General features: G+C 37.4%; 1 protein-coding gene across 1 annotated transcript in view; it reads right to left on the bottom strand.

Moving 5' to 3' along the window:
- LOC311604348 (uncharacterized protein) overlaps positions 1-15,193 on the bottom strand; it is a 349,080-nt gene that overhangs the window by 247,904 nt on the left and 85,983 nt on the right. Inside the window, exon 5 of the mRNA XM_084794122.1 lies at positions 5,307-5,387. The gene's annotated coding sequence lies outside the window, so the exon portion shown is untranslated. The remainder of the gene's footprint in view (positions 1-5,306; positions 5,388-15,193) is intronic.

Raw genomic sequence — 15,193 nt, forward strand, 5'->3', positions numbered from 1 at the left:
AGTGGAAAGTAAATATTGCTCTATATACATGTTTTCCTCTTAGGCTTAGAAGTTAATGACTAACTAAAACTGCATGCCAAGGAATCGAGTGACCCTCAGAAAACAAACTAGTGTTTAGGGTTAGCTGTCTTTCTCATCCTTAGCAACTGGCAAGACCTAATATGCCTAACCGCTGTCTCTTTCTTGAAACATATTTTTCTGTTTCCCCGCTTTCAGTGGCTAGGCTCTCCATTTTCCCACTCTGCTTTCTAATTTATCTGACGTCTACAGTTAGAGATCTAGTACTATATCCTCAAAAATCTATCCTATTTTCTAAATCTCCAGCACCTTATTTTCTATTTGTGCCTAAAAACCCACCTTCATGCTTTCAGATTTTGAGTGTTTATCACTTTACATATCATGAGCTGCCTCCTCATCCTCTCTTTGTTCCTCCTCCTCCTCTCCCTCCTCCTCCTCCTCCTTCCTCTCCTCCTCTTCTTCCTTCTTTTGTCCTAGACCTCTCTCTGTAGAGCAGGCTGGAACTCACAGAGATCTACTTGCTTCTGCCCCCAAGTGCTGGAATTAAAGGAGTACATCACCACTGCCTAGTAGTTGCCTTATTGATAACTCCCCTTGCATGATCAACAGTTACAGCAGCCCTGATATATATTACATATATGTATACATACATAATAAAAAGTGAACTTTTTACAGCCCTCCAGCACTTCTCAGTGTTTTTTGTTTGTTTGTTTGTTTTGTTTTCTTTTGTTTTTTGGATGATGGCAATCTTCTACTAACTTCATAGGATGCAGAAGATAAGACACCATCAGCTACTGATTCAACATATTCTCATTACTCCAATCCAATCTTCTCTAACCACCCTTAAAATACATTCAGCTTCATACCCTGCATCTTAGCATTCCTACTGAGTCATTAGCATCTCTTTGTGATGGCAAGCAGAAACTCACTTCTCTGCCTTAGCTGTTGCTATGGCCTCCTGCCTCACTGCCTAGCTGCCTCTTATCCTGTTCCCCCCACAAATCTTTTAATCCCCTCTTCTAAATCACCCAAATGTTCCATCTCTGTCTAGTATGGCGCCATACTTTCTCTTTCCTACTACCGTAACTGGTCTTCCTCTCCAGCACAGACACATCCTTACTTGTGTAACTCACCCAGCAGCTGGCAATCTCAGACTTGTCTCTTGTCAATGTCAAGGCCTGTCCTCTCTATTACCTTGCTTAGGGGTTGAACTAAGTGTGGCTTTCTTAAATTCTTCTTTCTCCTCTAGTCTTAAATGGATTCCCTAATTTCTTTGTCTCCTCCCTGTCCTGCTTGAATTTTTAAATCACATTTATTTTTAACATTTGTCTCTTCTCACTGAGAGGAATGTTCTAGAAACACTGACTTTATAGGATTGGTTGTGCTCCATGCCCGTACTTCTCAGAATGACTGGCCATTATGATATATAAATAGGTTGTAATAAAAAATGTAAAATAATCTGTGATAGAGTGTTAAGATAAGGATCCAAATGATGCTTCTAAGTTAATGGCAGCCAAATATACATACTCAAATATAGGTCTTACACCTATAAGGATATCTCTAAAGACTTTTAGGGACTAGAAGCAGCATTATAGCTAATTGAAAGGACTTGGTAATGAACATATTGAGTTCAAGGTCTGGTATGACATAAGCTCTACGGCATCTGTTTGATTAACCTTTCCAAAGCCTGACTTCATCTGAAAAAGATAAGAAACATCTGTATGATTACATTGAAGACTCAATAAGTCAAATCATTCAGCCGTGCTCTGTATTCATCACCTCAAGGGTTTGAAATGCCATTCTTTTTTTCTTAAATGCATTATTCACATTATATCCCAATTGTTATCCCATCACACCTATCTTCTGTTTGCACTCTCCCTCTCCTAGACCTCTGACAGGGAGAGAGCCCTCCTTCCCCCACCTTCTGACCACAGCCTATCTGTTCTCATCAGGATAGCCTGCTTCCCCTTCCTTTGTATGCCTGAAAGCCCCCTTCTTGACCCCAACAAAGAAAAGTGATCAAATCTCAGGCACTAGAGTTCATGTCAGAGACAGTCCCCTGCTCTCCCTGCCCACTCTAACATGGGAAATTAAATGTCATTCTTGAAATTAATGGTAAATTATTATAAAGCCTTCAAAATGAGGACCATTTGCTCCTAAGTGGAGAAAAAGACAATGATTGCCTATTTATAAGATCATTCTCTTGACTCATGAGTAACTCAAAATAAATCCACATAGTAGGATTGCAAGAATCATGTGATCCTGCAACTTGCATCGCTAACTGAAAGGTGATGGACACCGATCCTAATTCTGTTCCTATTATGAGACTGTACTGAAAGAAAGCTTTAGCATTTAAGGATCATTTCAGTTTCCAAACTGCATATTCATTAACGTATAGACCTTCTAAGTGAATGCTTTTGAAAAGAGCATACCCTTCAGTTTGGCCCCATGAGCTCAGATTCTCAATTGATAGCCACGGTTACAAACTACTGAAAAACTATGTGAATATAAAAATGGTTGGCAATGTTTGTTCATTTTCTGTGTATAACTGACTTTATACCTGTGAATAGCATGGTTCTTTGGTTTATTGAACATGACTACTTATTTCTTTATGTGTATAAATATTACTCTTTAATTAAGTACAATAACTACATTTATCAACTTGACTAATCACTAATATCTGGAAAGAGTATGAGATTTCTGAAGTTTACGTATTAGACAAAACTATATTAGTTGACAAGGGTGTGCTTTTATGGTAAATCTTTTTTGTAAATAATATTACTAGAGTAATTAAAACTAAGTATCAAGTTTTATGCTGAGCTGGGCATTTCTTTGAGTTTGCCACAGGTCCTGATAGATTATTGCATTAAAGCCACAAAAGACCACTGCTCGCTACATTGGTTTTGAATAATTGCTGACATGGTCATAAAGATGGCAAAGAATTCCCATATGAAAATTAATGACCGATTTATTTTGTAAACTCTTACTTCTCAGATAAAATAGCTTCCTCAATCCCAGCCTTCTGTTACTCCTGAAGCATGGGGTGGCTAACTTAGGCTATTGTGTCACTGACCTCATATCAAAGCAAGATGGTATTTACGGAACTATGCCTTATATGTCCTCTATCACGCTGTTCATGCAAGAGTTCTGAAGTGACTACTCTTATGTACTGACTCAAATTAAGTACTGTGTCATTCCAGTTGTCCTTCGATTCTATTTTTGGGCACAGATCTGTTCTATCTGCAGAGCTCATCAATAAGCCACTCACTGAATCCTTATGTGGAGGGTGCAGTGCCAGACAGAGCATAGCTAGGAAGATAAACGATCAGGTGTCAGTGGGTTCATTGTCAGTTCATCCTAATAAAATGCACGGAGCATCACCAAATTTACATACAGCATAAAAACATACAGAAGCCTTTTAAAATATTTGTGAGGTTGTCTGAACAGGAATATCACAAACTGGTGTGTAAAAGTAGAGAGCTAAAACATCCGTGGCACCCTTAGAATGAACTTTGAAGGATTTCTGCTTTTCCTTATATTAAGGCTAAATCATGAGAAAAAATTCGGGGTAGACAAAGAACAGGTCAGAGAATGAGAGCCACGTTAGGTGACCTCATTCATGTGTCTGTTTGGGGGAAAAAAGAGGAAAACATTTTTTCAACAGAACTACACTAGAATACAAAACGTGCCTGTAGGAAGCATGTCCATGTCATATTTATTAATGCAATTACTATCTTGAAATCCTCCTGTGCGACAGGCACGAGAGCTGCAAAGATAGAACAAAATGGCCTCTGCTTCCTGCAATGAAAGTCGTGGCCCCTCAGCTTATATAATTCCCTAAGAATAACACAGCCAAGACAGATCCACACCAGCTCACACACGAGGTGGCTCTTCTCCTGCAACCCAAAGAACAGCATCAGGAATCATAGGCATTATCTTTATTCCCATTTCACTAGAATAACAAACAACAAACAAAACAACAACAAACCTTCTTTTATTTATGTATTTAATATATTTTATTTTTTACATATACATTTATGTTATTGTACTTCTAAATAATTCTCTTAACACCTACTTGCTCAGCTACAATAGTTAACATTTCATATAGAGGACTCCTAACAAATAATGTTGCTGGTTTATGAATTCCACCTGAAAATGAAAGGTTTAAAAATTTGACAGTCCATTTCCTAAAGGTGACCAACCAATGATTTTACCGATTAGTGATAATCAGCATACATGTAAACACAATGAAAAGGAAAAGCTAAAACAAAACATTAGTATGAGTGTCAGGAGCTAATATTTTGGTAAATAAAATGCTTTTAGGTATTTAACTTTTGTTCTAATAAACCTCACTAGTATTTCTAACATAAAAATCCTATAACATAGTCAAATACCATATACACATACATACATACATACATACATACATACACACACACATATATATACGTACACACAGAATTAAATATAGTCATATTTGTTTTCTCCCTATAAAAACAATAATTCTCATTATCTTCTTTCATTGGTGATAAAACAGAGCAACATGCAAAGCACCATTTCTTTAATGAAGTTTTTTTTTTTAATTAGAAACCCTTGTGTCCTAGGCTTGCTGATGTTTAGTAGTAGGGCCTTGTCTGTGGGGCAGAGCGCTCTGACAGAGAAACCAACTTCTATTTTCCTAATTAAAATTCAGGTGATGAAAGATCTGAGAGTCTTTAAGTGGTTCTCCAAAATCTGTCCTTTCGTGGCTATAACGCAAATCCTTCAATTAAATTTGATTACATGAAATTTTTACTTTAGGCCTTCTGGTTAAAATAATCAAAAAAGACAAATTATGACAAATGACAACAGACCTCTGTGATTTTAAATGAAGAACTTTGTGTGCACATTCTGTGCTGTGAGTGTGGAACTGGTCTGAGGACGAAAATACCAAGAACGTTTACTGGAACCTCTTATAACGGATCAACTGAAATAGAAATCGTGAAAGGTAACAATAGCTTAGTCTTCTGCTGTTTGAAAGTAATTTAGAATAACAGAGACACAAAAATGAACACGTTGAGGGCCTTGATGGGTGCTGCTTTGCCTAAGGCTTTTGTTTTCGTTACCACCTTCTGCTGTCATCTACATCCCTCTTGATCACAATCAAAGCATCTGCAGAGATGTGCCCTGTCTTTAAATATCAGGATGATGTAACCAATGGTCTAGGTTGCACCACATCTGGAACCGGAAAAGATGTCTTTGCTGTAAACCCACCTGACCTAAATAGAGAATCAACTGGTGCTCCTTACCTTGATTAGCTCCTCATATAACAAATCAAAACATCTGAATCAGGTGTTAAGGTGATTAATTATGGAAACACCGATTTGTGCCTGTGAAGAAAATAACTAGGCTCAGAACGGTTTATCTGTTGGCACAATATTTATTCAGGCTTACATCACCCAAACAAATTAATATAGAAACCAAGAAAAAAAAAGACAAAATATAGACTAGGCTATTTAAAACTCTTAACGAAGAATGATTGTGATGTTCTAGACACGTCCATGAGTGGCTAAAAGAGAAAGCAGGAAACACATACAATCTGGAAGTGTAGAAGCTACACATCACAAATATGAAAACTTAAATAGTGATGGAGCCAAATGGAGCTCAGGCCTGACTTACATCATTTAATCCTCAAAACAATTCCTCCAAAAGAAAACACCTTCTAAACTCATGTTATAGTTGAGAAATCTGGGATTCAAAGAGGATAAATTGACTTTTACTAGATCACATTTATATGCAAGGTCAACATTCTTAATAATTGAAGGGATGAAAAATGCAAAGCAATTAATTATATATAAAAAAACTTCTAAGGTGATGGAGGTAGACTCATTAGTTCATCCGTTGGTGAGGGGCAGATGTTACATGACACCATGGCTGAAGTGCATGCAAGAAAGGCTTCATGAATCAGAAGACAGACAGGAGTTTGCATTAGACTCAGCTTTTAATGACAATTTTCAGAGGCTAAATGGAGTCTCACAAACTATATTAACTCCTTCTATAGACAGCACCTCCTGAGACCCGCCCCCCACGTCCCTCAGGCATCCTTTCTTATTTTAATTATTGGTAAGGAGAATTAAATCCATTTTTTATCCTTTAGAACTTTGATGTTCCTAAGTTTAAAGCGTATTATTTATGAATATCATTTAACTAAGTTTAAGGTTTTGTTTTACCTGAGTATTTTATCCAGATACATCAGATAATATATCCATTATTATTTTAAGTCTGTCATGGCTATGGTTTTTTTTTTTTTACAATCAGTTTTCCATTTTACTTTTGTTTATTCCTTTTTGAACATGAAGTCTTTTTAGTTTTGTCTTCCACATACTCTAAAGCTTTTTAGTTGTAACTATGAATTTTGTACTTGTGATAGGTTTTAAAATGATCAGATTCTATGAATAAATCAATTGTATTTTATTCTACTTCAGATACAAAAAAAAATCTTTCAGGAATGATTTCGTTGCCTTATTCACCCCCATTTCCCTTTTTTGAGTTATATTTTTCGACTATTTTACTTTACATTGAGTAAAACCTCAACATATATTACTATTTTTTGTACCATATGCTATATATTGGGTATGAAGTTTTATTTACAAAACTTAAAACCATTGTGTCCAGTCAATACCTTTCTATGTCATTAACAATGTTTTCCACTTCTATCTATATATTTTAATTTCTTCCTGGTCCATAATCACTCATTTTGGAGATCTCTCTAGGTCTTGAATTTTTTCTGCATTACAAAGAAAAGTTTGACCAAATTTAATGTATGCAATTAAAAAGTCTGAATTATAACTTGCAGGTTCACTGCTTCTAGAAATGACCTCCCTGTGTGCTTCGTGCCCTTCTGTTTTTCCCATAATCATTGCCTTCAGTTACTGATTTTTAACGATTTAAAGATGGGCACGTGCTTATAAAGATTAGTATATGTTTTCACCATTTACATTTAAGTTTCCTGGGTTAGTGGTTACTCTGAATTGTTCAGAGGCTTTGCAAAGCATTGTTGCAAGTCTGTGAGTGCTTTTAAAGTCTGGGATTCAACCTTCCCAAGAACCTGACCGTGTAGACATTTTTAGACATTAATAGCGTGTGCTCTTAGCTCTAAGAGCATGACTAGAGTTTCTTTCCATTATGAGTCAGGAAATTACTAAAATGACATTGGGGAAAACAGCACAAGGAGTGTAATATCAAGAGATTAGAATAATGGAAGTAGAAAGTATTTTTGATAACAGAAAAGTAAAGGAAAAATAAGCAATTTGCTTTCAAATATAGTAAGTAGAAAATATAATTTTGGAGGACATCTTGACATAAATCAACCTCGGCCGATGTTTAATAGAGGGTGACGTGTGTGTGTGTGTGTGTGTGTGTGTGTGTGTGTGTGTGTGTGTGTGTGTGATGCAAGAGGAGAATGTGGTGCAAGTGTGGTCAGCTGTCACAGCTTCAAAAATACTCTGAAGGCAGCAATAAAAAGTATTGCACTCTTGTTCCATCCCATTGTTAGGGCACTCCTCCACTTCATTTAGTACACTTTCTTCAGCATTCCTCCTGTTAAACCAGCTTTTGGGACATTAGTCTTTACCATTACATTAAACTTATTTAGATTCCTTCTAAGTACCAGATGCTACAAAAGTCCTAAGTTTGTGTCCTTTAAGTAAGAGTCTAATTCCTTCAAGATTATAATATATTCAAAGAGAATGAGTGACAGCCTTGGTCCACTCAGTGTGTGATTTCTTGCATCCGTCATCTTAAAACCAGTACACATTTCCTTCTTGTTCGAAAGTGGAGTTTCAGGGCTTGAGAGATGGCTCAGTGGTTAAGAGTGCTGCCTGCTCTTCCAGAGGTCCTGAGTTCAATTCCCAGCAACCACATGGTGCCTCACAACCACCTATCTGATGCCCTCTTCTGCAGATAAAGCACTCATATACAATAAACAAATAAATCAATCTTAAAAAAAAAGAAAGTGGAGTTTCCTTCTCTTGTACTTAAAAACACAAAACCAAAATGGCTTTTGTTCATTGCTCTTCATCCATCAGTCATTTCTTAGCTCCTCACAGTGCCTACTTCCCCAGAAATGTCTTCACAAAGACACTTTAGTCCACCTGAACCATCTGTGAGCTGAGTGGCACCACCACACTGCTGAGATGCTCTTCTACAGGTTGCAATGGTTTCTGTATCATAATTATATCATGATTATAATATGTGAGTTGTTCTTTCTTAATTTGGATATTCTTTTCTTCCTAATAACACTCTGAATGTTGACTTGGCGAAGCATCCTCTTCAGCAGCTCTCCTGCCCTTCCTCATCCTCTGAAATGCATTCATGGCTCACTGGTCACCTTTCCACAAGCCTTAGCTATTTCCTTGGTATTAATTCAATATGCCAACCTGATATTCTACTATGAGGTCTTATTTCTTCACCTAATTTTTCAATGTCTCCCTAATGTCATATAGACAACAGAACATTTACCCAAAGGCTTTTTATGGAGACTCATTTTTTAATCTTTTTTATATAGCAAACACCGTTTGCTGATCTATAACTTTACTGTTTTATTTGTACTTTTTAATCTATGCACTAAGCAATTAGATTATCTCATTAACCTTTACCATTACTATAGGAGTGAGGAGGCAATTCCAATCTATCCTTCAAGGTTCTCATTTAAATGTGTAGCTGCTTATATTACAATTGCATTTCTCTCTCCCATAACATGCTGTATCACAGAGTGTTTCCATCTTGACAGACACTGCATTCTTTTTAAAATATTTTATTAATTTATTCATATTACATCTAAATAATTAGCCCGTCCCTTATATCCTCCCATTCCTCCCTCCCTCCCTTCCTTTTTTCCCTTACTCCCCTCCCCTATGACTGTGACTGAGGGGGACCTCCTCCACCTCTATATGCTCAGAGGGTATCAAGTCTCTTCTTGGTAGCCTGCTATCCTTCTTCTGAATGCCACCAGGCCTCCCCATCCAGGGGACATGGACAAAAATGGGGCACCAGAGTTCTTGTGAAAGTCCCTACTCTCCACTCAATGGTGGAGAATATCCTGTCCATTGGCCGATCATGGTATATCAGGCCAGATGCAGGCATAATTTATTGCATGTTTTGTTCTTGGCTGGTTCCATAGTTTGAGCAGGACCTTTGGCCCAGATCTGACCATCATAATGTTTTTCTTGTAGGTTTCTAGGACCCTCTGGATCATTCTATTTATCCTGCTCACGATCATCATTCTCTGTCAAACTCCATTTTAAAATATTTCTTTTTGATTATAGAATAGATAGGTATCCAACAATTTCAGATCCCATTTTTGTTGTTTCTATTATCATGGAAAATAAATCTTAGGTCACTCAAAGTTTAGATTCTTTGCAGGATCATAACTGGATAAGTATTAATAATTTTTCTGAATCCACGGGAGTTGATTTCTTTTTTAAATTAAATTTTCTTTTATTAATTTATTCATATTACATCTCAATGGTTATCTCCTCCCTTGTATCCTCTCATTCCTCCCTCCTTCCCATTTTCTCCTTACTCCCTTCCCCTATGACTGTGACTGAGAGGGACTTCCTCCCCCTGTATATACTCATAGAATATCAAGTCTCTTCTTGGTAACCTGCTGTCCTTCCTCTGAGTGCCACCAGGTCTCCCCATTCAGGGGACATGGTCAAATATGAGGCACCAGAGTACGTGTGAAAGTCATATCCCACTCTCCATTCAACTGTGGAGAATGTCCTGTCCATTGGCTAGATCTGGGTAGGGGTTTGAAGCTTACGGCCTGTATTGTCCTTGGCTGGTGCCATATTTTGAGCAGGACCCCTGAGCCAAAATCTGCCTATCATAATGTTCTTCTTGTAGGTTTCTAGGATCCTCTGGATCCTTCAACTTTGCCATTCTCCCATGCTTCTCTCATCTAGAGTCCCAATAGGATGTCCTCCCCTCTGTCCCAGTTTCCTGTTAGTGAAGACTTTCATGGGACATGCCCCTTGGGCTAATATGCAGATATAAGTGAGTATATACCATTTGAGTCTTTCTGCTTCTGGGTTAACTCACTCATTATGATCATGTCTAGTTCAATCCATTTGTCCACAAATTTTGGGAATTCCTTGTTTTTAATAGCTGAGTAGTATTCCATAGTGTAAATGTACCACAGTTTCTCTATCCATTCTTCTACTGAGGGACACATAGGCTGTTTCCATGTTCTGGCTATTATGAATAAGCCTGCTATGAACATGGTTGAGCAAATTTTCTTGTTGTGTGCTGAAGCATCAGAGACACTAAGTCAGATAGAAGAAAAAGTGGGGAAGAGCCTGGAACACATTGGCACAGGAGACAACTTCCTGAACAGAACACCAACAGCCCAGGCCTTAAGGTCAACAATTAATAAATGGGACCTCATGAGGCTGAGAAGCTTTTGTAAGGCAGAAGACACTGTCAAGAGAACAAAGCGACAGCCTACAAACTGGGAAAAGATCTTCACCAACCCTTCATCTGACAAAGATCTAATATCCAAAATATATAAAGAACTCAAGAAATTAAACACCACCAAACCAAATAACCCAATTGAGAAATGGGGCTTGGAACTAAACAGAGAATTCTCAACAGAGGAATATTAAATGGCTGAGAAACACTTAAAGAAATGCTCAGCCTCCTTAGTCATCAGAGAAATGCAAATCAAAACAACTCTGAGATTCCATCTTACACCCATCAGAATGGCTAAGATCAAAAATTCAAGGGATACCACATGCTGGCAAGGATGTGGAGAGAGAGGAACACTCCTTCATTGTTGGTGGGAATGCAAACTAGTACAGCCACTTTGGAAATCTATCTGGTACTATCTCAGAAAACTGGGAAAAGGGCTTCCACAAGACCCAGCTATTCCACTCCTAGGAGTTGATTTCTTTATTAAATAATGAAATGCCTGGGCTAATTAAGTTACAAAGATAAGAATTTTATTTGGCTTACAGTTTTGGAGGTTTCAAAATCTTGTTAATTGAGCCCATGGGTTGGGTTTCTGTTGGCTGTGCTTAAGGAAACTGCGTAGTACGCTGCCGGAAACAGTAGAAGAGGGAAAGTTTGAGATTGCTGAATCTTTTCAGAACAGACAAACTGGATTACCCAATGCCTGTTGCAAGGCCTCAGCTCCCAAACATCTTTCAGTTTTCCAATCATACCCTGAGGGCCAAGCCTTTACCCCATTAGTATTTAGGAGATATTCAATGCTTGGCTAACACCACTGTCAAAGCATTGACCTGCTTCTGTCTATGTTTCAACATCAGTGTTTGCTTCTGTTAACAGTTCCCTTGCCTACCTCTAATGATCAGGCCATGGTTACATTAAACTCCTGCATCTCTTTCAGCCTTGCTAATACTGTCCCTCCTTTTTAATTCATAGGGCTTCTTCTAGTATCAAGAAACTTATCAAGCTTGTATTTCACGGGGTCACTAGTGCTGGTTTTTTTTTTTTAATCTTTGTTCTTTCATATTTATTTAGACAGTTCCCTTTGCATTTCAGTGTAATCTTTTCAAAGTTCACACTGCCCTTGCTTCAGCTGACTCTTGACTACCTCCTTACTTGAAGTTCAGTATCTTTCTGAAACTTCTAAATGATTACATATTTCACAATAATGGAGTCATAGGAATATATTCTCTGTAATTATTCAAAACAGTCTCTTGGCTTCGATGTATGATCTCTTTCTGTGCAAATGCAGTTTTCAAAACATGCACCTTTTATTTTCTTCATAGGTTGATTTCATGTATATATACAATTTTTTTTCATTTTTAACTCTTTGCTTCTAAATCCCCCAAGAGCTCCATCACATCTGCCTCCCAACTCCATGACCTCCTTTTAATTACTTACTGAATTGTTTTCACTGAATTCAATAAGAGCTGCCCATAGTAGTCTGGTGTGACAATATCCCCAGTTGCGAGTGACTCTCCCTCTCTGTGAAGCCACCATCAGTGGCTCCTCAAGGCAAAGCTTGCCCCTTAAACTAGCATTTCTTACATGCTCTGCTGTCGAGGGGTAAAGTTAACATCCTAGCTCTACTGCAACAGTTTTCAAACTTGAGGCAAAAGAATCACAGTTTAAGAGCAGCCTAGGCTACATAATCATAACCTGTCTCAAATAGCAAATGACTAAAACCATATTACCACAAGTATAAATTCATCATACTAAAGGGCAAAGGAGAGCATATTGGCACTATTGTCCTTCTACAATACTGGGAAAATTCAGTTGAGGTTTGAAAATATCTCTGAGTGAAGGGTTAGATGTAATATGGGTTATCCAGAGGAAGTCGTCCTAGGGAAAGACTTTTCTTAGTAACATTGAGACTTGTAGACCCTCAGTATGAAAGTGACATCAAAATAAAGCCTGTAGATTCTCCCTTGCATTCTGGGGATTGCTGAAAATGTTACAGAGGGCCAGAGCAAGGAGAAAAATGTTCCCAGGGGCTGCTGCCACTGCGAAACTACTTGTAGATTTCCAACTCAAAAATCTCATCCTCAAGACACTGGAAGAAATTCACTAAGTGAGGTTAATTTAAGGTATTTTTTGGTTAATCGTGTTTGTGGACATTTTGTCATTAGCACAGATAAGGCACTAGGTGAAAAATCCCTTATCATAGGTCCAAATATCTTGTCTAATACCTCAGGAGGTATTACCAAATATTTTCCCTGGAAAATGCCACCACACACGCAGGCATGTACACACACACACACACACACACACACACACACACACACACACACATACACACACTGCATCACACACATGGACATCAAAAGCAACCATCTGGCACACTGCACAAAGTCAGGTAACACTTGTACAAAGGTTTGTTGCTGAAAGAGAGCAGGCCCTGGGGATCAGAGGGGATCATCAGAGGCTTTCTATATAAAGACTCGTTCTGGTCCTTCAGGGGTGTGAGAGAAGCTTTCCAGAGGGTCTTTTCTGACAGAGTGGGGAGAATCATTTGGGGACAGAGGATGAAAATGTAGTACTTTTATGCCATAATGAGAAATTTGACAGGTTGATAGCTAGTCAAAACATCAGACCATTTAGGAATGTAGCATATATTTATAAATATGTGTGTGAATATAATGTATATGTATTAATATATAGTGAATATATGGCTACATATCATTAATGTATGAATCATGTAATAAATATATATATATTTATGTGTATATGAAGTCTAATACTTTATATGCTAACTTAAGGAAGCAATAAAAGGAAGAAAAGTTCATAAGCAAAAAAAAGCTATAGTCAGAAGATTCTGGAACTTTAGAGGGCACTCATTAAGATTGGATTCTCATATTTGAAATAATACCTATTGACAATTGGGTATTGCTGATATACAGTAATGATAGACAATATTAAATCACTACAAGGCAATTCAAGACATACAAGGCTGGCATAAAAAATCACACTTAATGAACTAGAGAAAATTAAAAGCAAAAATAAGTACTGAAAAATAGCAAATAGAAAGGATGGTGCTATACAAAACAGAGGAGATACTCTAAAAGTCCAAATATTAGTTATGTATAAAACTTAGTGTCATATATATAATTTCCTCTCTCTCCAGAGTTGTCCAAATCCACCCCTCTCTTTCTCTCTGTCTCTCTCTCTGTCTCTGTCTCTGTCTCTCTCTCTCTCTGTCTCTCTCTCTCTCTCTCTCTCTCTCTCTCTCTCTCTCTCTCTCTCTCATTTATTCACTTTACATTCTGTTCTATCACTATCACAGGTTTCCCTCCCTCCTGCCCTCCTAGTTCCTTCCTCTTTCCTCCCCTCAACCCCTTGTACTCAAAAAAGGGCCTCTCATGGATACAATTAAGGTAAATTTAAAAATGGATATAATAAATCATTATATGTATTATTTAATACTATTTCATTTTCTTTACTCATCAATAATTTGTTTTGCATAGAAAAAAAACAAGAACAGTATCTGACACTTTTAGGTGAAATTGGTAAGGACAGCCAAACTATGGTTGGGAAGACAGTTAGTTCATTTGGTAAAGCATCTGTCATATAATCGGGAGGGCCTGAGTTTGTCCACTAGCACTCATTTAAAACACCGACCCTAACAATGTAAACAAAGGAAGACAGCAAAACAAAACAACAGAAACAAAAACAGAGATCAGGCTTAGTGTCATACTTGTCATATGTCTGTAACCCCAGCACTGGGAAGGCTGAGAAAAGAGGAGCCTTACGACATATGGTCACCAGGCTAGGTGAATCAGTGAACTTTTGTTCTGATGGAAGACCTTGCCTCAAAAAATAAGGTAGAAAATTGTAGAGGGAGACATTATATGCCATTACTCTCCTGTTTCCACACCCATGGGTAGAAATATATCCACACATGCACACACACACACACACACACACACACACACACACACACACACACAGGAGAGAGAGAGAGAGAGAGAGAGAGAGAGAGAGAGAGAGAGAGAGAGAGAGAGAGAGAGAGAGCAAGAGAGAGAGAGAGAGAGAGAGAGAGAGAGAGAGAGATTTGGAAATGGGGGAAGGCAGACATCACAGATGTCTGAAGAGATTAATCAGATACCAACAGCATCTCATTATTAACTGTGAGACAACACATAAAAAAGTCTAGTTAAAATTCCTGAAAAATGTAAAGTATGCAACAGACTCCAGGCACAAAAGATTTTATCAATGAAATTTAATAACATTTAAAATTTTTCCAGTACATTCCTCACTTTTTATGTCTTATTTTAGAGGCTAAATAACTCTAGTCTTCTATATTAAGTTTTCAAAGAGCAAGAATATAAGGCAAACTATAATAAAATAACAAAAGACTTAAAAATATAGCACTTGAAGGAAATTTATAGGCCAATATCTCATAAAAATATAATTTACTATCTAAAGAGTTTTGGGCTAAATCTTGTAATGAATAAAAATCATACCATGGCCAAGTTGGGTTAAACCTTAGTGAAATTAGAACATCAGTTAGTTCATGCTCTCACAATAAATTAAACAGGAGAAATAGGCAATTAGGTTGAGGGATGCCTTGAGAAGTTAATAACAATGTTAGACCTTCATAATTATTTTTAAAATAAGCTTCAGATAAGAAAGAAGGGAAATAGATTTTCTTTACTTGAAAACTCAAGCAGTATAAATAAAGTTGAGAAAT

Source organism: Acomys minous (genome assembly GCF_964271855.1).
Source record: "Acomys minous genome assembly, chromosome: 9".
NCBI lineage: Eukaryota > Metazoa > Chordata > Mammalia > Rodentia > Muridae > Acomys > Acomys minous.